Here is a 26,881-nt window from a genome sequence, read left to right as displayed (position 1 = left end):
ACAATGTCTTTTGGCTACTGAATTTTGACTTAATAAGGCCATGTGGCGATTATTTATGGTGCACTGAGTTAGTGGTACATCTGGTAGTCAGCTTGTTAGCTACTGGGCCTCGTAATCTGTAATCATGATTGAAATAAAAGATGATCATATGATTAAGTATCAAGGACCCCCTGAAGGAATGAATGAACTAGTCCTAGGTCAGGGCAAAATGAGTGAAATAAAACAACCTAGGCACTATGGTGTTGCAAATTGTCAAACTTAAGGAGTAACAGAGAGGTAGGACTACACAGGAATCAGTTTCTAACATTTATTATTATTCATATTAAAAACAGACGAAACTTAAAGCAAGTTTATCTGGATTAAAACTTCAAAAAAATACATCACAATACATAGATATAAAAGATGAGTCATGTATGGAATACATTGTCGAAATGTGTGTGTTTCAGGGACATTATAGTTCAAGTTGTGACCTGTGCTGTCCACAGTGTAGACAGCCATTGAGTGTGCCTTTGCACTTGCAGCGTGAATTTTATTCTTCACCTAAACCTAGAACTGATATAAAAGTAGTTTTTGAAGGAAGGCTACTAAAGGGATATTGTGTAGGGTTTGATAGACATTTTATTTAGTTTGGTACTGCGTGGTCCGGTCAGGCCACACTAGTAGTAATGTTTTTTGACTACTGAATTTTGCCTTAATAAAGCCTCTGGGCAATTACTTACGGTGTACTGAGTTAGTGGTACGTCTGGTGTTTAGCTTGTGCTCACCCAGATCTTTGGACTGGGATGAGTGTGTGACATTGATCCACATTCGGTCCATCACCTGTTGTGTTTGCATATTCCGCCCTAAGTGCGCTGGGGATGCCCAGACGTGGGTCCCAGGCACTCCACACCATTGGAGTCAAGCTAGCCGGGCTGATGAGAGGTGTTACCTCGAAACCGGTCCGGTCCTCGGATGCTTGATTCCGTTCTGGGAAGGACATGGCTTTTGTAGTTCGGACTGGACTGTTCCCACAGGGCACAGGGTCAGAGCTCATTTGCATATCGCCATTGTCTAACCCAGTGTGGTGTGGAGTGCAAAAAAACAATGGATTTGGGCCCAGATCTTTGGACTGGGATGAGTGTGTGACATTGATCCACATTCGGTCCATCGCCTGTTGTGTTTGCATATTCCGCCCTAAGTGCGCTGGGGATGCCCAGACGTGGGTCCCAGGCACTCCACACCACTGGAGTCAAGCTAGCCGGGCTGATGAGAGGTGTTACCTCGAAACCGGTCCGGTCCTCGGATGCTTGATTCCGTTCTGGGAAGGACATGGATTTTGTAGTTCGGACTGGACTGTTCCCATGGGGCACAGGGTCAAAGCTGATTTGCATATCGCCATTGTCTAACCCAGGGTGGTGTGGAGTGCAAAAAAACGATGGATTTGGGCCCAGATCTTTGGACTGGGATGAGTGTGTGACATTGATCCACATTTGGTCCATCACCTGTTGTGTTTGCATATTCCGCCCTAAGTGCGCTGGGGATGCCCAGACGTGGGTCCCAGGCACTCCACACCACTGGAGTCAAGCTAGCCGGGCTGATGAGAGGTGTTACCTCGAAACCGGTCCGGTCCTCGGATGCTTGATTCCGTTCTGGGAAGGACATGGCTTTTGTAGTTCGGACTGGACTGTTCCCATGGGGCACAGGGTCAGAGCTGATTTGCATATCGCCATTGTCTAACCCAGGGTGGTGTGGAGTGCAAAAAAACGATGGATTTGGGCCCAGATCTTTGGACTGGGATGAGTGTGTGACATTGATCCACATTTGGTCCATCACCTGTTGTGTTTGCATATTCCGCCCTAAGTGCGCTGGGGATGCCCAGGCGTGGGTCCCAGGCACTCCACACCACTGGAGTCAAGCTAGCCGGGCTGATGAGAGGTGTTACCTCGAAACCGGTCCGGTCTTTGGATGCTTGATTCCGTTCTGGGAAGGACATGGCTTTTGTAGTTCGGACTGGACTGTTCCCATGGGGCACAGGGTCAGAGCTGATTTGCATATCGCCATTGTCTAACCCAGGGTGGTGTGGAGTGCAAAAAAACGATGGATTTGGGCCCAGATCTTTGGACTGGGATGAGTGTGTGACATTGATCCACATTCGGTCCATCACCTGTTGTGTTTGCATATTCCGCCCTAAGTGCGCTGGGGATGCCCAGACGTGGGTCCCAGGCACTCCACACCACTGGAGTCAAGCTAGCCGGGCTGATGAGAGGTGTTACCTCGAAACCGGTCCGGTCCTCGGATGCTTGATTCCGTTCTGGGAAGGACATGGCTTTTGTAGTTCGGACTGGACTGTTCCCATGGGGCACAGGGTCAGAGCTGATTTGCATATCGCCATTGTCTAACCCAGGGTGGTGTGGAGTGCAAAAAAACGATGGATTTGGGCCCAGATCTTTGGACTGGGATGAGTGTGTGACATTGATCCACATTCGGTCCATCACCTGTTGTGTTTGCATATTCTGCCCTAAGTGCGCTGGGGATGCCCAGACGTGGGTCCCAGGCACTCCACACCACTGGAGTCAAGCTAGCCGGGCTGATGAGAGGTGTTACCTCGAAACCGGTCCGGTTCTCGGATGCTTGATTCCGTTCTGGGAAGGACATGGCTTTTGTAGTTCGGACTGGACTGTTCCCATGGGGCACAGGGTCAGAGCTGATTTGCATATCGCCATTGTCTAACCCAGGGTGGTGTGGAGTGCAAAAAAACGATGGATTTGGGCCCAGATCTTTGGACTGGGATGAGTGTGTGACATTGATCCACATTCGGTCCATCACCTGTTGTGTTTGCATATTCCGCCCCAAGTGCGCTGGGGATGCCCAGACGTGGGTGCCAGGCACTCCACACCACTGGAGTCAAGCTAGCCGGGCTGATGAGAGGTGTTACCTCGAAACCGATCCGGTCCTCGGATGCTTGATTCCGTTCTGGGAAGGACATGGCTTTTGTAGTTCGGACTGGACTGTTCTCATGGGGCACAGGGTCAGAGCTGATTTGCATATCGCCATTGTCTAACCCAGGGTGTTGTAAAGTGCAAACAAACGATGGATTTGGGCCCAGATCTTTGGACTGGGATGAGTGTGTGACATTGATCCACATTCGGTCCATCACCTGTTGTGTTTGCATATTCCGCCCTAAGTGCGCTGGGGATGCCCAGATGTGGGTCCCAGGCACTCCACACCACTGGAGTCAAGCTAGCCGGGCTGATGAGAGGTGATACCTCGAAACCGCTCCGGTCCTCGGATGCTTGATTCCGTTCTGGGAAGGACATGGCTTTTGTAGTTCGGACTAGACTGTTCCCATGGGGCACAGGGTCAGAGCTGATTTGCATATCGCCATTGTCTAACCCAGGGTGGTGTGGAGTGCAAAAAAACGATGGATTTGGGCCCAGATCTTTGGACTGGGATGAGTGTGTGACATTGATCCACATTCGGTCCATCACCTGTTGTGTTTGCATATTCCTCCCTAAGTGCGCTGGGGATGCCCAGACGTGGGTCCCAGGCACTCCACACCACTGGAGTCAAGCTAGCCGGGCTGATGAGAGGTGTTACCTCGAAACCGGTCCGGTCCTCGGATGCTTGATTCCGTTCTGGGAAGGACATGGCTTTTGTAGTTCGGACTGGACTGTTCCCATGGGGCACAGGGTCAGAGCTGATTTGCATATCGCCATTGTCTAACCCAGGGTGGTGTGGAGTGCAAAAAAACGATGGATTTGGGCCCAGATCTTTGGACTGGGATGAGTGTGTGACATTGATCCACATTCGGTCCATCACCTGTTGTGTTTGCATATTCCGCCCTAAGTGCGCTGGGGATGCCCAGACGTGGGTCCCAGGCACTCCACACCACTGGAGTCAAGCTAGCCGGGCTGATGAGAGGTGTTACCTCGAAACTGGTCCGGTCCTCGGATGCTTGATTCCGTTCTGGGAAGGACATGGCTTTTGTAGTTCGGACTGGACTGTTCCCATGGGGCACAGGGTCAGAGCTGATTTGCATATCGCCATTGTCTAACCCAGGGTGGTGTGGAGTGCAAAAAAACGATGGATTTGGGCCCAGATCTTTGGACTGGGATGAGTGTGTGACATTGATCCACATTCGGTCCATCACCTGTTGTGTTTGCATATTCCGCCCTAAGTGCGCTGGGGATGCCCAGACGTGGGTCCCAGGCGCTCCACACCACTGGAGTCAAGCTAGCCGGGCTGATGAGAGGTGTTACCTCGAAACCGGTCCGGTCCTCGGATGCTTGATTCCGTTCTGGGAAGGACATGGCTTTTGTAGTTCGGACTGGACTGTTCCCATGGGGCACAGGGTCAGAGCTGATTTGCATATCGCCATTGTCTAACCCAGGGTGGTGTGGAGTGCAAAAAAACGATGGATTTGGGCCCAGATCTTTGGACTGGGATGAGTGTGTGACATTGATCCACATTCGGTCCATCACCTGTTGTGTTTGCATATTCCGCCCTAAGTGCGCTGGGGAAGCCCAGACGTGGGTCCCAGGCACTCCACACCACTGGAGTCAAGCTAGCTGGGCTGATGAGAGGTGTTACCTCGAAACCGGTCCGGTCCTCGGATGCTTGATTCCGTTCTGGGAAGGACATGGCTTTTGTAGTTCGGACTGGACTGTTCCCATGGGGCACAGGGTCAGAGCTGATTTGCATATCGCCATTGTCTAACCCAGGGTGGTGTGGAGTGCAAAAAAACGATGGATTTGGGCCCAGATCTTTGGACTGGGATGAGTGTGTGACATTGATCCACATTCGGTCCATCACCTGTTGTGTTTGCATATTCCTCCCTAAGTGCGCTGGGGATGCCCAGACGTGGGTCCCAGGTAGGCATGGGCGGAAAATCCGTTCCGCTCGCGGATTTTGCGGATTTTCGGGAAATCCGCAATCCGCGAGATTTGCGAATTTCCTGCAAAATCCGCAAATCCGCGAGCAGCGGATTTTGCTCGCACTGCTCGCACTGTTCGCGTGAGTTCGCGCCCCGCGAATAAGTGCGAAATTGCAGAAATACGATTTAAGCAAAACTGAAAGTAACTACTTACCAGGTTCAAAAGTTCAGGCACATCATTAGTAGCCATTTCCTGTAGTGCTTCCTGAGGGGCCCCTCCAGAGTTCAGTTGCCAGTTGAAACTATTATGTGACCCTGCTCTGAACCTCAGAATAGTTACACATATGCCACAAAGGTCATGAATTACAGCTAAGGGAGACAAGCAGGAGCCAGGCTGGAAGTTAAAATCCATTAATCAGCCCCTAATTCATTATTGTCAGTTGGGGCAGGGCAGGTGTTGTAACTAATTTTGCAACAATGAAAGCACTTAGCAAGTGCAAAAGATCACTAATCAGGGCGCACTAAGGAAGCAGGTGCCAGCTAAAAAAATATTCTGTGACACATTAATCAGCCCCAAATTAATTCAGGTCACTTGAGGCAGGGAAGGTGTGCTTTGCTTTGCCGAAAATAATGTACACTGGACAACCAGAGGGTGTGGTGATGAAACAGAGGGTGGCATGGGTGGGCCAGAGGGTGGCATGAGTAGTCAGAGAGTGGCAGTGGTGACAGAGAGTGGCAGTGATGAAGAAGAGTGTCCCAAACAGGTTGGACACGTAGAAACAACAAGTTCGCAAAACTTGCGACCCGACAGGTAAGTTCGCAAATTGCGAAATTGTAAAAACCCTCGCGAACTGGCAGAAACACGGGCGAACACAAAAAAAAAAAAAATCCGCAAATTCGCGGGAATTCGCGGATTTTGCGGATTGCGAGTTCGCAAATCCGCAAATTCGCGGATTGCCAATCCGCAAAATCCGCTCATGCTTAGTCCCAGGCACTCCACACCACTGGAGTCAAGCTAGCCGGGCTGATGAGAGGTGTTACCTCGAAACCGGTCCAGTCCTCGGATGCTTGATTCCGTTCTGGGAAGGACATGGCTTTTGTAGTTCGGACTGGACTGTTCCCATGGGGCACAGGGTCAGAGCTGATTTGCATATCGCCATTGTCTAACCCAGGGTGGTGTGGAGTGCAAAAAATACGATGGATTTGGGCCCAGATCTTTGGACTGGGATGAGTGTGTGACATTGATCCACATTCGGTCCATCACCTGTTGTGTTTGCATATTCCGCCCTAAGTGCGCTGGGGATGCCCAGACGTGGGTCCCAGGCACTCCACACCACTGGAGTCAAGCTAGCCGGGCTGATGAGAGGTGTTACCTCGAAACTGGTCCGGTCCTCGGATGCTTGATTCCGTTCTGGGAAGGACATGGCTTTTGTAGTTCGGACTGGACTGTTCCCATGGGGCACAGGGTCAGAGCTGATTTGCATATCGCCATTGTCTAACCCAGGGTGGTGTGGAGTGCAAAAAAACGATGGATTTGGGCCCAGATCTTTGGACTGGGATGAGTGTGTGACATTGATCCACATTCGGTCCATCACCTGTTGTGTTTGCATATTCCGCCCTAAGTGCGCTGGGGATGCCCAGACGTGGGTCCCAGGCACTCCACACCACTGGAGTCAAGCTAGCCGGGCTGATGAGAGGTGTTACCTCGAAACTGGTCCGGTCCTCGGATGCTTGATTCCGTTCTGGGAAGGACATGGCTTTTGTAGTTCGGACTGGACTGTTCCCATGGGGCACAGGGTCAGAGCTGATTTGCATATCGCCATTGTCTAACCCAGGGTGGTGTGGAGTGCAAAAAAACGATGGATTTGGGCCCAGATCTTTGGACTGGGATGAGTGTGTGACATTGATCCACATTCGGTCCATCACCTGTTGTGTTTGCATATTCCGCCCTAAGTGCGCTGGGGATGCCCAGGCGTGGGTCCCAGGCACTCCACACCACTGGAGTCAAGCTAGCCGGGCTGATGAGAGGTGTTACCTCGAAACCGGTCCGGTCCTCGGATGCTTGATTCCGTTCTGGGAAGGACATGGCTTTTGTAGTTCGGACTGGACTGTTCCCATGGGGCACAGGGTCAGAGCTGATTTGCATATCGCCATTGTCTAACCCAGGGTGGTGTGGAGTGCAAAAAAACGATGGATTTGGGCCCAGATCTTTGGACTGGGATGAGTGTGTGACATTGATCCACATTCGGTCCATCACCTGTTGTGTTTGCATATTCCGCCCTAAGTGCGCTGGGGATGCCCAGACGTGGGTCCCAGGCACTCCACACCACTGGAGTCAAGCTAGCCGGGCTGATGAGAGGTGTTACCTCGAAACCGGTCCGGTCCTCGGATGCTTGATTCCGTTCTGGGAAGGACATGGCTTTTGTAGTTCGGACTGGACTGTTCCCATGGGGCACAGGGTCAGAGCTGATTTGCATATCGCCATTGTCTAACCCAGGGTGGTGTGGAGTGCAAAAAAACGATGGATTTGGGCCCAGATCTTTGGATTGGGATGAGTGTGTGACATTGATCCACATTCGGTCCATCACCTGTTGTGTTTGCATATTCTGCCCTAAGTGCGCTGGGGATGCCCAGACGTGGGTCCCAGGCACTCCACACCACTGGAGTCAAGCTAGCCGGGCTGATGAGAGGTGTTACCTCGAAACCGGTCCGGTCCTCGGATGCTTGATTCCGTTCTGGGAAGGACATGGCTTTTCTAGTTCGGACTGGACTGTTCCCATGGGGCACAGGGTCAGAGCTGATTTGCATATCGCCATTGTCTAACCCAGGGTGGTGTGGAGTGCAAAAAAACGATGGATTTGGGCCCAGATCTTTGGACTGGGATGAGTGTGTGACATTGATCCACATTCGGTCCATCACCTGTTGTGTTTGCATATTCCGCCCTAAGTGCGCTGGGGATGCCCAGACGTGGGTGCCAGGCACTCCACACCACTGGAGTCAAGCTAGCCGGGCTGATGAGAGGTGTTACCTCGAAACCGATCCGGTCCTCGGATGCTTGATTCAGTTCTGGGAAGGACATGGCTTTTGTAGTTCGGACTGGACTGTTCCCATGGGGCACAGGGTCAGAGCTGATTTGCATATCGCCATTGTCTAACCCAGGGTGTTGTGGAGTGCAAACAAACGATGGATTTGGGCCCAGATCTTTGGACTGGGATGAGTGTGTGACATTGATCCACATTCGGTCCATCACCTGTTGTGTTTGCATATTCCGCCCTAAGTGCGCTGGGGATGCCCAGACGTGGGTCCCACGCACTCCACACCACTGGAGTCAAGCTAGCCGGGCTGATGAGAGGTGATACCTCGAAACCGCTCTGGTCCTTGGATGCTTGATTCCGTTCTGGGAAGGACATGGCTTTTGTAGTTCGGACTAGACTGTTCCCATGGGGCACAGGGTCAAAGCTGATTTGCATATCGCCATTGTCTAACCCAGGGTTGTGTGGAGTGCAAAAAAACGATGGATTTGGGCCCAGATCTTTGGACTGGGATGAGTGTGTGACATTGATCCACATTCGGTCCATCACCTGTTGTGTTTGCCTATTCCTCCCTAAGTGCGCTGGGGATGCCCAGACGTGGGTCCCAGGCACTCCACACCACTGGAGTCAAGCTAGCCGGGCTGATGAGAGGTGTTACCTCGAAACCGGTCCGGTCCTCGGATGCTTGATTCCGTTCTGGGAAGGACATGGCTTTTGTAGTTCGGACTGGACTGTTCCCATGGGGCACAGGGTCAGAGCTGATTTGCATATCGCCATTGTCTAACCCAGGGTGGTGTGGAGTGCAAAAAAACGATGGATTTGGGCCCAGATCTTTGGACTGGGATGAGTGTGTGACATTGATCCACATTCGGTCAATCACCTGTTGTGTTTGCATATTCCGCCCTAAGTGCACTGGGGATGCCCAGACGTGGGTCCCAGGCACTCCACACCACTGGAGTCAAGCTAGCCGGGCTGATGAGAGGTGTTACCTCGAAACTGGTCCGGTCCTCGGATGCTTGATTCCGTTCTGGGAAGGACATGGCTTTTGTAGTTCGGACTGGACTGTTCCCATGGGGCACAGGGTCAGAGCTGATTTGCATATCGCCATTGTCTAACCCAGGGTGGTGTGGAGTGCAAACAAACAATGGATTTGGGCCCAGATCTTTGGACTGGGATGAGTGTGTGACATTGATCCACATTCGGTCCATCACCTGTTGTGTTTGCATATTCCGCCCTAAGTGCGCTGGGGATGCCCAGACGTGGGTCCCAGGCACTCCACACCACTGGAGTCAAGCTAGCCGGGCTGATGAGAGGTGTTACCTCGAAACCGGTCCGGTCCTCGGATGCTTGATTCCGTTCTGGGAAGGACATGGCTTTTGTAGTTCGGACTGGACTGTTCCCATGGGGCACAGGGTCAGAGCTGATTTGCATATCGCCATTGTCTAACCCAGGGTGGTGTGGAGTGCAAAAAAACGATGGATTTGGGCCCAGATCTTTGGACTGGGATGAGTGTGTGACATTGATCCACATTCGGTCCATCACCTGTTGTGTTTGCATATTCCGCCCTAAGTGCGCTGGGGATGCCCAGACGTGGGTCCCAGGCACTCCACACCACTGGAGTCAAGCTAGCCGGGCTGAGGAGAGGTGTTACCTCGAAACCGGTCCGGTCCTCGGATGCTTGATTCCGTTCTGGGAAGGACATGGCTTTTGTAGTTCGGACTGGACTGTTCCCATGGGGCACAGGGTCAGAGCTGATTTGCATATCGCCATTGTCTAACCCAGGGTGGTGTGGAGTGCAAAAAAACGATGGATTTGGGCCCAGATCTTTGGACTCGGATGAGTGTGTGACATTGATCCACATTCGGTCCATCACCTGTTGTGTTTGCACACCCTGTGATGAGGCGTGGTCTGAACAGGCAGCACTCAAAGCATTGAATGTTGCATACTGGATTAAATGTACTTTGAGAGGGGAAAAAAAAACTACCATCAATGGTTGACAATTGTACTGCAAACTAGGTCTTCTGATTGCTCCCCATAACAAATTGAACAATTGTATTTCAGGCAGTGCATTCTAACTTTCTCAAAATGGGGACGTATGTCTGGTGGCAATAGTGAAGGTGATGCCCCAGAGGTACTTGGTATTGCCGGTAGTGGAGGTACATTTTGGCGCTGTGTTCTATATTCTTTGTGAACATAGTTCACAGGATGCTGGGGTTAAAGTTGTTTGCACATACTAGCAGTGCCACCGGAGTATTTTTTGTCTGTGCCTTAAATAAATGAGGGCTAAATTCCCTACTGTCTGTAGTGTAGATAGTATCCTGAATTTAAGTTGTGAATACTACTGTACGCAGTGTACAGCGAAGCCACTAGTCAGCACAGTTATAGAAGAATGCTTTTTTTCACTTATTTAAATAAAATGTAAATACATACAGTATAATTGTCTCTGCATTAAGTTAATCAAGGCTGAATCCCCTACTGTCTATAGCGTACTTGTATAGCTGCATTCAAGTTGTAAACCGTCCTGTCCGAAGTGTAGATTTTAGGGTGGAGTGCATCATCTGAAATCATGATTGAAGTGGAACATGTATTGAATACATTAATAAAATATGTATGTCTCAGGGATACTTAAAAGGGACAGTATGCCTCATTGTGACATAAAACTGTTCACTCTTCTTTGCGATGATTTATGGTGCACTGAGTTAATACTATCTTTGGCGTTGTGCTTGTACATATCCTGCGATAATGCGGAGTGCAGGGAGGCTGCACTGGGAGCAATGTTTTTTGCCTAGTCAATTCTGTCTTAATAGTGCTACGGGGAGATGACTTGTGGTGCAGTGGGTAGTGGTACCAAAAGAACTCAGCGTGTGCGCACTCTGCAATGGTTTGTGGTTTGGGGGGTCGCAGTGGTATAATGTCTCTTGTCTACTGGAATGCGTCATGTACAATCGCTATTCCACCTGAATCGTGAGCCATCACAATGTAGATCGCAGGCAGTAGTCATCACTGACATCAAGAAATTCTTTTTGTCATATCCTTTAACAAAATCTTAGGACATAAAGTACAATTATATCTACCTTAAATAAATCAAGGCCCAATTTCATGCTGTCCGTAGTATGGATTCAAAGCTAAATTGAAGTTGTGAACCCTGCTGTCAAAAACTGTAGATCGAAGGCAGTACTGAGCACAGATATGGACGAATGATTTTTGTTTCTTATTTTATCAAAAGCTGAACACATACAGTACAATTGTCTTTGCATTAAATAAATCAAGGGTGAATTCCCTACTGTCCGTAGTGTAGATACAAAGTTGAATTTAAGTTGTGAACCCTGATGTCCGCAGTGTAGATCGAAGGCACTACTCAACACAAACATCGATGAATGCTTTTTTGTCACAGTTAACAAAATCTGAGGACACAGTACAATTGTCTCTGCCTTAAATAAATCGAGAATGAATTTAATATTGTCTGTAGAGCTGATATGCTACTGGTACCGATTTTTTATGAACCCTGCTGGTCTCAGTGTAGATCAAAGGTAGTAGTGACACAAACATCGAGGAATGCTTTTTTGTCACATACGTTAACAAAATGTGAGGATACAGTAAAATTGTCTCCGCCTTAAATAAATGTAGAATTAATTTAATATTGTACTGCTAAAGCACTTCTGGTATCAAGTGGTGAACTATGTTGATCGCAGTGTACAGTTGAAGGCAGTACTTAGTACAGACATTGAGAAATGTTTTTTGTGGCATCCATTAACAAAATTGTCTCTGCCTTACTTAATCAAGGCTAACTTGAATGCTGTCCATAGTGTACATGGAAAGCTGAATTCAAGTTGTGAACCCTGCTATCCGCAGTATAGATTGAAGGCAGTTGTTTGACACATACATGGATGAATTCTTATTGTCACTTATGTAAACAAAATCTGAAGACATATAGTACAATTGTCTCTGCATTAAATAAATGAAGGCTGAATTTCCTACTGTTCCAACTTTAACAAAATCTGAGGAGATAGTACAAATGTCTCTGCTTTAAATAAATTGAGACTGAATTCAATGTTTTCTGTAGTGCTGATGCGCATCTGGTATCAAGTTGTCAATTCTACTGACCGCAGTGTAGATTGAAGGCAGTACTCAGCACATATACCAATGAAAAATTTAGATGAATTCAAGTTGTAAACCCTGCTGTCCGCAGTGTAGATCGAAGGCAGTAGTCGATACAAACATTAGTCTGCGGTGCTGAGTTTGTAATCGGCCTGTATCGAGGAGGCATGTGCTCATGGCGGCAGCCACTTGGCAGGGTGAGGACCTTCGCTGTGATGGAGTCTATTCTCTTTGCAGAAGTGAACCACGCCCAAGGCCTAGACTAATTATTTATAGTCTAATGCACACGCTGCGTACGTTGGACCAGCCCACTCTGCTTCTGCTTCAAAGGGGGGGACACACAGCTACATGACCAAAATATTCCCCAGCGTCTGAGATAATATGGTTGCGTCCACTATGCAGTACACTACACGTATCAATGGTATATCTACATACGGAAAAGTTTTTGGTTTGTATAGTGAATTGTGTACAGCCTTTCACCTGTAGTCTTGGCGTTGTGTACATTATTGTTGATGTGCGTGTTCTTTCCCTTACACATACATGGTTGCCACATCTTTGAACATTGAGCTAGTGTGCTGTTGAGGGGATATATTATTTTGGTTGGGTCCGTTGTCCTGTTTTGCGCTGATTCTGAGGTAGTAGAGGGGGAGGGGTCAGGAGGGGTAGTTGTAGTGGTGGTGGCACTGGGTATTGTGATTATGTTATGTTATGTTATGTTATGTTATGTTATGTTATGTTATGTTATGTTATGTTATGTTATGTTATGTTATGTTATGTTATGGGTGGTTTTACAGCACGCTCAATTACTCTGGAATATCCTGGCGCGGTGAGGGAGCTGTGAGGAGGCAAACACTACAGAAGAGAAGAAAGAATTACAGCGACATTTTGAAAACAAGGGTCTTGAGTGCTTTTTTAAAGAGATTAATGTTCTGATTAGCTCGAAGAGCCAGAGGTAGAGAATTCCAGACAACTGCTGCTTTCACAGCAATAGAATGTCCACCAAGGCGGGATCGTTTGAAGCGTGGATCAGCCAGCCGATATTGAGTGGCAGATCGAAGGTGGCGGGTAGGAAGATATAACAAAAAACTTTTCCTCAGGTAAAGTAGGCCCTGATCATAAATAGCTCTGTGGGCAAATGTAAGTGTCTTAAATATAATCCTTTGAGAGACTGGAAGCCAATGCAGGCTGCGCAGATGGTGACGGACGCTAGTCTTCCTTGAGATGTTAAAAAGGAGTCTGGCAGCCGCATTTTGTATTATCCGAAGGCGGTTAGTCAGGTAGGCCGGGATGCCGATGAACAAGACATTAGCGTAGTCAAGGCGAGAGAGAATGAGAGCTCTCGTCACTGTTTCTTTCGCCGCTCTGGAAGAAGAGGAAAAAATTTGCGGCAATCTTTGAGAGTACCAAAGCAGCCGCAGGTGAGTTTCTTAATAGGTTCCTCAAATTTTAAATCTTCCCCGAACCATTCCCCCAAGTTTTTTGCCAGATTGCCCACAGAGCTGGCAGATAGAATGTCCGAAGGCCACAGGGATTCTCTGAAATGTGGGGGGAACTGCCCATAGAGTAGAATTTCAGATTTGTCTTTGTTACATTTTAGCTGGGCAGATGCCAGCCAATTGAAGACTGAGGAAAGACAGGTCCAGGCAGATGAAGTATCCAGATCCGTGGCCGACCAAGTGAACAGCAACTGCGTGTCATCAGCATAGGCTATTATTTTAGCGCCCATTTGTTCGGCCAAGAAAATAAAAGGGGTCAGGTATATGTTAAACAATAATGGACTTAAAGTCGACCCCTGGGGCCCCCCGGTGGAAAGAAGCTTGGCCGATGACGAAAAGGGTGGTAGCCATACCTGCTGAGTCCGGTTGAAAGGAAATGAAGTCAGCCACTCTAAGGCTAAACTGGTAATGCCAATGGATGACAGACGAGTGAGGAGAAGCTGATGGGGAACCGTGTCGAATGCGGCAGAGAGGTCCAATAATATTAGAGCCGCTCTGCTGCCCTTGTCCAGACACTCCCTAATAGCCTCAGACATTTCCACCAAAGCAGATTCCGTGCTGTGAGCAGCGCAAAATCTGGACTGAGCAGGGTGGAGGGCATGAGAGGTTTCCACAAAAGTGTTCAATTGCCGGAAAGCAATCTTCTCGCATACCTTGGCCAATACTGGCAGCAGGGAGATTGGCCGGTAGTTAGCTAGAACTGCCGGATCCAAGCCCGATTTCTTCAGCAGTGGCAGAGGTTTGGCATGCTTCCAGCAATCGGGGACTGTCTCCGTCCTAAAGGAGAGACTTATGATTTCAGTGACCTCAAGACAGAGCACCTCTGCCGCCCCTCCAAGAGCACACACAGGACAGGGGTCAGTAGGGGATCCAGATTTCATGGATTTTAGAACTGCCAGGGTATCAACTACAGATGGTGGAGAAAATTCCCTAAAGACGTGAATAGTGGCAGAAGAAGGTGGGGAGTGTGCTAGGGCTGAAAAGCTGTGACTGAGACAGGTGGTGCGCAGACTAGCCTGGATTCCTGCTATTTCATTTTCACAAAATAAGGACAAATCCTCGCACCAACGCACAGAGGATGGCACTATTGGTTGCTCAGCACAGGGGAAAAGAAAGCTGTTGACAATAGCAAAAATGTCCCTACTGTTACTATTGGCCTTAGAGATCCTACCGGCTTAGTATTCACCTTTAGCCGTCCTGATATTGGCATAATACTCCCTCTGAACTGTACGTAATCTCCCCTTAGCGGTAGGGCAATAGAAGCGCCATAGGCATTTTTCCAGTTTCTTGCAGCCGAGCTTCAGCTCCCTTAGAGCAGGCGAGAGAACCAGGGCTTAGAGGGAGCGGAGCGTTTTTTTGAGCTAGCGCTCCGTTTAGCGGAAGTCTCCACCCCAAGCAAATTCAGGTGTTAAAGAGCTGCACAACAGTGGTCAACTCAGGGCCTAACCCTGGGCGTCCCAGATAGGGAGCATTGGACAGGGCAGGCAGATTGATCTTCTGATGACAAGTGTTAGGCATACTGTTGGAGGGGGGTCTTTCTAAAGACCAGGAGAACCTGATCAGCATATGATCGGACCAGGTGAGTGTTTCAGGGTCAGATATCGTTCAGGGATAGTTGGAGCACACCACATCCAGGATATGGCCCCCGAGTGTGTGGGCAACATAACCCATTGAGTTAGTTGGGCTAGGCTAAGAGACTTTAACATGTTTATGGAGTCAGATAACTCACCCACATCCACTTGTATATTAGGATTGCCCAGAAGAAGAAATCTAGAGAACCTCAGGGCACAATAACATCAGCCAGCACCTCGAAGAACGGTCCAGAAGGGCCTGGGGACTGTAAACCAGCGTGCCTCCCAGCGTGAAATGAGGTGAGAGGGTGAGATAGAAATGAAGAACCTCCCCATCACCTAGCTCATCAGAGGATTCGCTGTGAAAGGACCAAATGTCTTTAAATACAATAGCAGACCCCCCCCCTCTCCCCATTGCTCGATCAGCCCTGATTATTTCAAAACCCCTTGGGATGGCGAGCTCTATGACAGGGGCACTGGTGTTAATAAGCCATGTTTCTGTTTTTGTTGGGTGTCGGAAGTGTTTAATTAGTACCTCTATCACATATTGCACTTTAAATATGGATGTGAGTTGGATGTAATTTACGCAGTACATAGTCGACGTCCTTACACTAGTTAAATGTTGATGTTGATTTATTAGTGGTAAGTGGAACTATTGCCTGTTTTTTAATTAGCATTGCAGATTTGGTTTCTTGTTGAAGATATCGGGAAGTGGTCAACATTAAATTAGGAATTGTCATTTAAAAAACCTTTGAAATTCACTGAAAAAAACATAGGTTTCAGGCAGGTTATAGTTAGGAATTATGGGGCATATTATCCAGCCTCGGCAATAAAATTATTGCCGCTTTATCGGCAGGAAACTTCCGCTAAAGTGGCGATAATGGGCTTGATAATATGCTCTATGGAATTCCAATCGAAGCTCATGTTAGATATGAAGGACATCTAACATGAACTTCGATTGGAATTCCATAGAGCATTTTATCAAGCCCATTATCGCCACTTTAGTGGCAGTTTCCTGCCGATAAAGCGGCGATAATTTTATCGCCCAGGCTTGATAATGTGCCCCGCTCATTTAAAAAACCTTTGAAATATAGTTAGCTGGACATTTCACTCATGCAAAACCATTGAAATTCCTCCGTTATAGTTAGTTGCACTAACTGTAACTCTCGTGCCCGCAATCCACTGGTGATGATGATGTCACATATTACATCATTCATGACATGGTTAGTGACATCACTGATGACATCTCAAATGACATCACTGATTACATCATCCATGTGACAATCAGATACACCTCATCATAGACTAGTATAACCTTTCATCACTCACGGTAAAACAGAGTACCATATTTGAATCCATTGACACAGCAATACAAGTATCTAAATACCTACTTAGTGATTCCTAGAGCTACACACACATCTAATCACTTACCTATAGATTCACTCAAACATGCTGTCAATGATCAATAGAACACTATCAAATATACTTATACACCTATATCGACATTATACACCAGCACACATACTTTTCACTTATGCAGTCATCCTACTCACTTATGCAAACAATGGATTATACTTACATTTAGTCAGCTACACACTTATAGAAAAACCACTTCATTTATTCATATAGATAGTAACTCATACTTAGTGTATTATAAAATCACCATTACAAGTATACAGTTATCTATATAGTCACTCATGCAATCAATGCGTTTTACGTATACCTATTTATATACAACAACTATCAAATAGACTGCTTTTCATTCACATTGGACATGTACCATTGAGAAATATATTTGCACATCACCACACCTATAAAGATATTCACTCACCCAAACAACTAATATAAAACGTAATCTTAATGTCATATACCTACTGAATTAACTATTCACATATTTTTGAGCAGTCACAGATCCCCCACCGATTCACACACATTCACTATCCCATACAAATAGTCAGTTAACTAATCAATAACTAATATAGTCTTTCACATGGCTAGTAACCAACTGGTGAGGTACTTTACACAACAACTGACCAGGAAATATATTTATTCAAACAGTTTAGTCACTATCTAATATATTTAGTGAGACACTATAAATTAGTCAAGTAATCAGTCAATCACACTGCTACTAAATCCTCCATCCCAATATTTATATATCCACTGATTCTTCAATGCAGATTGGTCTATATATAATACATATTTAAATAACGAACCAAACCACATTCACTGGATGATGTCATCAGTGATGTCATCAGTGATGTCATTTGAGATTTGAGCAGTGATGTCACTGACCATGTCATGAATGATGTAATATGTGACATCATCACCAGTGGATTGGTGGCGCAAGACTTACAGTTAGTACAACTAACTATAACAGAGGAATTTCAATGGTTTTGTATGAGTGAAATGTCCAGCTAACTATAACACCCCTGAAACCTATGGTTTTTTCAGTGAATAAATATATATATATATATGTATATATATATATATATATATATATATATATATATATATACATATATATATATATTAATATATATATATTACCTACTGGCGGTCGCCAGTAGGTAGTTATAGTTAGGACCTATTTTCCATAGGAAATCCGCAACATTCTATTCCAAATAACTTTGACGCCGGTTGATGAATCTTTGCAAAATTTTCAAAACTCGTGAGGCGCTCCCGTCCGCTCCTTTCCTGAAAGTTTGGAGGTGATTCGTCAAGTGGGGGCCGAGAAAAAAGTGGGGTCCCAAAACGTGTTTTCCCCATGGTTTTTCCCAAAGGAAATTTTAGACACGGCTACAGCCCGAACTGCTGAAGGGAATTACACCAATTTTGCAAAAAGGTAGCCCTTGCATCAGAAAGCGCCCATTTTTTTAAATGGTGTAAATCCGTTCAGTAATTTTTGAGAAATTAGGGAATAAAGATAGTGATATCTATGGCTGCTGAGGATCTGCGCACCCTCAGCGCACCCTCCCAACATACACGCTTTATGCTAATTGGCTGTCAACACTCCACACCACCAGAGGCACAGGAAACCAGTTAAACTAAGGAGCAAAACGCAAAAAGGGGGCAGGGTGTTTCTACCTAGACCCCCAGGTCCCCCCCAATCATTATTTTTTCTTGAGAAAAAAAAACGAAGTGTGGACTCCCGTGCTTTTTTGATATTTAGCCACCGAGGGGGCCATGTCCCGGGGGCAATAGTGTTGTGTAATGGGTGGCCCGGAGGGGCCCCCCAGCCCTGGGGACCGTCACCTCCCGGGCCTTTGTAAAATTATGTGGGGGGGAGCTCACAAACCCCCCCAGCTCCGGGGACCGCCTCACCCCAGGGCTTCAGAAATAATTAGGAGGGGGACTCAAAGGCCCCCCAAGCCCAGGGAACCACCACCCCTTAGGGCTTTATGCCAATGTATACGGGGGGCTCATGGCCCCCCACAGCCCTGGGGACCGCCATCCCCTGGGGCTACAAATAGAAATGGGTGGGGGGCCGCCACCTCTCCGGGGCACTAGGTATTGTTATTGAGGGGTCCGTGATGGACCCCTCAGCCAGGGGGACCACCACCTCCCTGGGGCTTTTGTAATGTTGGGAGGGAGGCTGCACGGACCCTCTCCTGGAGCCCTGTCAGGGCCTTGATGACCGCCATCCTCCAGGGCCGGCTCCTGATGTGTCCCGGGGTACCCTCCTCGGGACACTGTAGTTTGCTATGGCAGGGTGGGAACCTTGTACCTCCCGCCCTGCCATAGCAAACTGCTTTGGTATTTGGAAGAGAGAGCAGTAAACCTGCTCTCTCTTCCAAATACCAAAGACGATTGCTTTTCCACAGGGGGAGCTGCATCTTCGCAGCTCCCCATGTGGAAAAGCAATGCGGACTCCCGCAGGACGCAGGGAGCAGGTGGTACTGTGGGGGGATTGGGGATCCCCCATGGTCCCCAACGGAGAGGGCCAACGCCGGGGTATGGGTCCCCCAGGGCTATTAGTGGCCGGGAGGGGGGCCATGCAGCCTTCCTCCTCAGAAATAAAGAATACAAATAATAAAAGGAAAAATAAGGCCGGCCCAGGGGATGGGGTCCACGGGGTCATAAATGGCCTATGGAGGGAGCAATGCAGCCTCCCTCCTAAAATTATAATTAAAAAAAGTGGGTCAGGCCCTGGGGGATGGAGTCCCCATGGCCAAAATATTAGGAAAAGAAGGGGGGCCACACAGCCCCCTTCTTAAAACAAAAAAAATGAAATAGACCGGCATCACGCCGGAGGCCACACCCCTTTCATGCAGCACTCTGCAAACGCGCCGCCTGTCACATTTGCGGATGGGGAAGAAATTCCCCTTGAATACTGGGGGGCCCTGGGGGCCAACTAGCCCACCAGGAACCTCCAGTATGCGCCAGGTGGCTGCGTTGCAGAGAGGTGTTCTGAGGCCACTCTCCTTTTACACCAGTCTGCAACGCAGCTCTGTGGCACTTAATCGAGGTAGCTGGTAGGTTTCAGGTACGGTATAGTTAGAAATTAGCATTTAAAAAACCTTTGAAATTCACTGAAAAAACCATAGGTTTCAGGGGCGTTATAGTTAGCTGGACATTTCAATCGTACAAAACCATTGAAATTCCCCCGTTATAGTTAGTTCAGCGAACTATAACTCGCGCGCCCGCAAAGCACTGCTGATAATGTCACATATTACATCACTCATGACATGGTCAGTGACATCACTCATGACACCTCAAATGAAATCACTAATGACATCACTGATGACATCATCCAGTGAATGTGTGTTTTTCTGAAAATTAACTATGTTTTATATAGTTTTATATACCCTTACTCCCAAACCCTAAAAGCGCCCCTACCACTCTTCCTTTACCCACCCCTAAACCCTAAAAACATTCTTACCACCAAATACCCTTACCCACCCTTATAGCCTAAAATCACCCTTAACACCCAATACCATTACAAAACCGCTGCAGCCGCTGCTGGTAAGAACGATTTGGCCGGCTGGGGGAGTGATTTTGAGAGACGACCACAAGAGAAAATTAAATAAATAATACATTTACTCATGGTCGTCTCTCGAAATCCCCCATAGCCAGCCCCACCACTCTTACCTGCAGCGGCCACGGCTGTTACCAAATACGATTACCGACCCCTTAACCCCCAATATATAACCTGGCGTACTCCTAAAACACTAAAAACACCCTTACTACCCCAGACCCATACCCCAGACTCATACCGACTTCTAAACACTTAAAACACCCTTACCACCCCATACCTACCACTAAACCCTAAAACAACACCCTTACCACACAATACCCCTACTAACCCCTAGACCCTAAAAACACCCTTAATATCCAATACTCCTACCCACCCCTAAACCCTAAAAACACTCTTAAACCCAATGCACCTACCCATACTTAATCCATAAATATACACACACACACACACACTTACCTTCTATATCCTTACTTTGCAATGGAAAGGCATGCGTTGTAAAGGCATATTCCTGGTAAAGACTTGCGTTGTGAAGGCAATATGTGTTAAAGACTTTGCACTGCAATGGATTGATGGTTAAGACATTACGTTGTAATGCAATCATTTTTAAAGGCTGTTTCCTGCTTCAGATTCACTATGCTGTTCGCTCTCACAATACCACATAAGCTGCCTTGTCACAGATGTTAATTCATTGTGGTATATTTCCCACCTCAGCCATGCCCCAGCACGGTGTTTTAACCTTTATCAGTAGAATTCACATGGAGAAGAAAGATTAAAGAACAGTGCTAGGGAAAGAGGGCAGAAAGTGGCGTGAATGGAGAATAGAGGGACAAACGGAGGAGAGAAAGGGTGAGAAGAGAGCGGGTGAGACAAGGGTCATTACAACAAAGACAAAGCGAGGCAGAAGGGTATGGAGAGGGAGAGACAATGTGACAAGGAAAAAGTGTGAGGAGAGATAGGGAGAGAGAGGAGAGAGAGAGCCAACCGTTGGAAGGAGATGAGAGACCACAAGGACAGGGATGATATTGGAGGTTAGGTGGAAGGAGGGAGTAGAGGGAGAGGAAAAGTGAGAAAAAGGGAGCAAATAAAAAGAAGGAACAGAAGTTTAATGGAGGTGGTAGAGTGGGACAAGAAAGAATATGGTGTGAGAACGAAACACAAAGGGGGTAGTTTGAGAGGATGAAAAGGTAAGAGGAAAATCTAGAGGAAAGGTTGCAAAGAAGGAAGCATAGAGGTAGAGAAGAAGAGAAAGATGAAGGTGGGACAAAGGAGAAAGATAAAGGTGAAGGAAGGAGAAGAGGCAAGAGATAAAAGGTAGAATATAGGAGGAAAATTAAATAATGGGGAGATCGAGCGATTATGAAAGGAGGAGATTGAAGGGAGCATGGTGTGGGTAGGCAGTGAGAAGAGGAGGGAGAGAAGCAAAATTGGAGAGAAAAGTAACAACAAATGGAGAGAGGGAGAAGTGAATGGAAAAGAGAAGGCTGGAGAGAGGAGGAAAGATTTGGTAGGAGTTTGGCTTAAGGATGGAGTGCTAGGGGTAGGAATGAAGAATGGAAGGCGAAGAAAAGGAGCTTAGTTGAATGACGGAGAGGGGAGGAGGTGAGATGATGCAAGTCTGCTACAAGGGACGGACATATAGTGCCTCACACTCACTACCCTAGTGCCCATGTGGGTCAGTGGCCAGGGGCTTGCCTTTGAGGTAGGTTTTAATGGAGAGTCCCTGATACTTTGAGAAAGTGTTTAATGGGAAGGAGCACCAACTGGTGAATCTTCTCCACCACAAATATAGTATGGTGGAGGGAATACAACAGGTGTACCCTCAATGTCCTGTTGTAAGTTTATTCACTGACTGTCCTCGGTGCCAAACTGTCAAGTTTTGCCGCTCTCAAATGTCTTTTCGAGAGCCCACATCTGGGATGCATCAGGAAAGGCTCCCGGTATCAGTTTATGCATACTTTGTGGCATGTAGGATCAGGTCTGATATACCAGTAAACTAATTTCCTGTTCCTGACTGCTCTAGGCTGTTGCAGCCATTTTCAGACCCCTCCATTTATCCAGGGCATTTCAGAAATAGATGTATTTTGTGAAAATAATCTCTTTACACAAACACAGCTGCCAAAATAGAGCACCACTCAAAGTGTCACACATGAGGTCTTGAAATGTCACACATGACACTCTGCAAACATGGAACTGACACACATGATCAAACTGATAACTTGGCTGCTATGATAACTTGGCTGCTTTGAGATCACTGGCAGAACACAAACGACATGCAGCAGTAACACCGCAGACCAGAAATGATGAATTGCAAAAAGGAAAAGGCGGTATTCCATCTTCTCTTACTGCACCCAGAGTCTGGAGTGCAATCTAGTTACAAACCAGCAAGCCACATTGCTTTCCCAGCTCCTTGAGGTAGAAGCTTGTTGCTTCCTAAAGCAGCTCTGTTGATCTCTCCAAACCACACTCCTTGCCCCACCTGCTCATCTCCTCGCAGACCCTATTCCTTCTCCTCTCTCAGGGTACGGAGACTTTCTGTACCCTTTCCCTATCGTACTTGCTCTCCCTGCACCTACTTGTAATGTAAACCTGATTACGCTAAATTTAGGCCTTGCCTTCCCTTCCAAATTTAGCACTGATGGTCTTTTATTTGCCTGCTGAAAGATGTTGAGGGGAATAAACACTTAAAGGTTATACTTACAATTTAGTCATGCTTAAAAGATTATGCTTACAATTTAGTCATGCTTAAAAGACCACAGACTCCGAATTCCAGCTTATGGATTTTATTATAAGGCCAAAAATAATTGAATGTAAACACATCTAAGAATTAGCGAATATAGGTACATAAAGATCAATGCATAGCCGAACCTACTCATAATTAATTTGGCACAGAAGGCATAATGTGACGATTTACAGAATGAAAATGCAACACAGGATTGAGGCTGAGTCCAACTCCTTATGAATTAGTAAAGAAAGCATGAATTATCTTTCCCTACACTACTCTCTCGAGAATCCTGCCTATTTCCCCTATTTCAATTCCCAAAGGTGTCAGCATGTGTAGACTTCCTAAGAAGTGCTCACGTCAAATGGGTCAAGATGGCTTAAGGCTATGGGTAATGGAGCTCGCTCTTAAGATGCTCCTTCTCCTCCGAAAATCTAGAAGTAGTCTTCTGTCCCTGCACATAATTCAAAAAGACAAAACTCAACCCCTCCTAAATATATCACATAACAAATTATTTACTTGCAAGGTTCCCCATTAGCTTTCCGTTACTTTGAGGTTCAGATAGGCAAGGCATATAGGATATCCTTCCATCCGGCTTCGCAGACTCTTCAAAGACATTCCGGTTTTTTCTTTAAACTAAGAATAACGAGGTTGAATTCCTGTACCTGCAGTGGGATGATAGCATACTGTTCTGGCACACACAAAAGATTCATTTAATTATTTCTTTTAGCAACTAAGGCTTTCAAAACTGTCAACAACTTGCATCTCTGGACCTGCAGAGCAAGCAACTTAAAACACACAGTTACAATAATATGAATATAATGTCATCCTGCACACTATACATTTAGGAATGATAATGCCTCTAATACATGTAAATTCTAATTAAAGGAGCACATTACATTTCTTATGCTGTGGATGCGGAATAAATGCATTTAATAAACATAATACACTTTAAACGATAAAAAATATATGTGAATGCGTTTCAACTATGAATATAATGCACCAATTCAATTTAGAGTGCTGTAAGCGCTCTATCAAACCTATCCACCTGTGCAGTGCTTCACCCGTCTACAGCTAGGGTTTTGCTTTATAAATCTTATACACATTTATAATTTATGACTTTCCTCCAATCAGCATGAAAATGTAATGGAACGCACAGATTGAGAATCGCGGTAAAGCCCCTCCGGGTCCCATACAAGCATTAAAACATTACAGATACGTGCACATAAGTGCAAAAACCTGTTTTTACTGCATTCCTATTCCTGAACCATTAGAGGTGGGTGTTTTTTTCTTATCTGGAAGATCATGTAAAATACTTAAACATCTGTCGCCTCCTTATTTCAGCTGTTTAATATAGCACTAACCTGTCTCCAGGGAGCACCAGTGTTCTATCCAGAGATCACGGCCCAGATTCTGAAAGGTTTAGCGTTCGGTTAGCATAACTTTTTTAATGCTAACCCGATGCTAAACCCGTTTTGTGATTCACGAACCAAAGCAAATAACTATTTTATTTGTGTTGGTTTGTATAGAAAAGTAAAAAAACAAGCAGTGCAATACTTTGTGTTAAGGGGGTGTTACATGGGTGGTACATGGGTGCTCGCACTCATCCAACCATGCTTTTTGACGCTAAACCTGATTGACTAAAAATAGCGGAAAGGGGTTATCGCAAAAATTAACACTGCTGAAAAGGAGGCGTCAAACATAAAAATGTTTACATTTCTTCCTGCCTTTCTGACTTTGAATGCATGCTGCACTGTGCAGCACACATACAAAGTAGGAAATGCTTTTGGACATGTCTAGAGTATTTTGCACATTAAAGGTACCTTTTCTGTACAAAGGCTATGCTAGATTCAGGCACGCCCCCTAGCGCCATTGCACTAACAGGTGTGTGCCTGGTGCACAGCAGCTGAACACAGAACTCTGTAAGGAACATTTTCCTTTTAGGAAAAAATTGAAAACGTTTTTGTTCAACTACTAGTTTTATTAGGCATTTGCTAAACTTCAGATAGAGCCTGCTTGTTCTCAGATGTTGCCAAAGGCGCGGAGATACTCCCCAGGGAGTCGATTCCCAGCGCGATATAAGTATGCAAATAAAAATAAATAAATAAATAAATAAAGTGCCAGCACTAGGAGAGGGGAGGAGAAGGCCATTTCTATATGAATACGGCTCTCTCCATATCACACAACACAGCATAGTCTATTAGGCTGCGCTGCGTTGAGTGACAGTGTTCAGAATCTGGGCCGAACTGTAGAGCAGCACAGCATTTATGATCAGATTGCAGATGGGAAGAAATGGAATGGGTGGACAGAGTGACACACACAATTGTGCATTTGCACCTCTACTGAGACATCTATCAAATGAATGAATTAAAAGCTAGGATGTAGGGACAAGGCAATGGAGACTAATCATCATGGTTTCCCTCTCTGGCCTAATGATAAGCAAGGCAGCTTGAAAAAAGATCTTGTGCAAAATGGTATAAATCAGGCTACTGCACAATTTGGAATGAAATGAAACATTTGCAGCTTAGTGGCTGCATCCACTTTGTAATGAACTGAAAATGTGTGCCTAGTACCTAGTAATCACTTACACTGCTGAGAGTCAAATGTGAGGTTTATATGAAAAACAGGAGCATGAAGCAGGCATAGGACTCAGGAGATGTTTATCAAACATATTTGAAATCACTTGCTACAACATTGGGGCCTGTTCTAATGTCTTTCTTGTACTAGATGAGACGCTCCTTGGAGCCATTGGCAACTGTTTGTATGTACTATGTCTTAAATTATATCTGCCATTACTTCTCATTATAAATGAGAGAAGTAACTAATACATAATGTAGTGCTCCTCAATATGCCAACTTGCAAAAAATGTAAGGATTTTTTGACTGACTTGCCTAACTTGCTCTGTACGTATTGTCAGTTTCACCAGCTGGCATTTCTGCCAATCAACACAAATACACTCAAAACAAAGTGCTTCAAACTATGGACACCATAGCATGGACGTAGTTTAGGGGACGCCAGGCATCACTGCTGCAACCCCAAGCATGCCCCTGGTGACCCCTGGCACTGCCTTTGTAACCCCTAGCGTCAGCACTGGCACAATCAGTGACAGGAACAAAAACAGCTTGTGCTTATGGGTGACAGTGGGGGCTTCACTCACCTCGTTCTTTATCAATTTTTATTATACTAATAGTGAGAGGGATAGGGAAGAGGATGTGATCTGACGGCTAGATTGCCGACTTTGGTGCTCGAAACCAAGGTTGGAGCCTCGTGGTCGCATCAACATCCTGTGATTCTGGGCAAATCACTTAATCTCCCCGTGCCTGAATGTTTCCTTGTGTAATGTAACCAGTGCTCATGTAAAGTGCTCCAATATCTTCGGGTTGAGTTAGCGCTATATATAAATCTACATTAAAAATAAAAATAAAATAGTGAATAATATTACATTATTCGTTATCGGTTTAATAAATAATGGAGTACACATAGCTGGACTATGACTTTCCCTGGCAGCTAAGGTAAGTAAAATAATTTTTTTAAATGTATGTACGTGGTGTGCGTGCTTGTGCTTTTGAGTGTGTTTATTTAAGAGAGTTTGTGAATGTGTGTATATGTATAGGCAGAGTATGTGTGCGTGTGTGTAGGTGTGCGTGTGTAAATAGGTATGTATGTATAAGTATATGAATGTGTGAGTGAAAGTGAAGGTCAAGGGGCATGCGAAGTCACTTCCACTACCCTGGCATGAACGTTGATGTTCAGTAGTGAGAGCGGTCTATAGGATGCCATCCCCACTAGCTCCTTGCCTGGCTTTGGCAACAGCACCCCAAGAGCCTCGCGCATGGTGCCCGGAAGACATCCATGCTGGAGTGCCTCTCGGTATACCTTTAGAAGTCTATCAACCACCACATCAGCATATTTCTGATAGAATTTAGCTCCCAGGGTTTTTGCTGTTTTGCTGTTTTCTGGCTCTGCAACACTGCAAGGACCTCCTCTTTTCTTATGTCCTCAAGTATCACCCTCTCTTCTGACCCCAACCTGAGGATATCCAAACTCTGCCAGGAATGTCGCCCAAGGTTATCCAGTCTAAACTCCAGCTTTGCACACAGCTCCTCAAGGCGAACCCTGAACACTTAATATATAGGCA

This window comes from Lissotriton vulgaris, chromosome 1_2, assembly GCF_964263255.1.
Source record: "Lissotriton vulgaris chromosome 1_2, aLisVul1.2, whole genome shotgun sequence".
Classification (NCBI taxonomy): domain Eukaryota; kingdom Metazoa; phylum Chordata; class Amphibia; order Caudata; family Salamandridae; genus Lissotriton; species Lissotriton vulgaris.
This window is presented reverse-complemented; position numbering follows the sequence as displayed.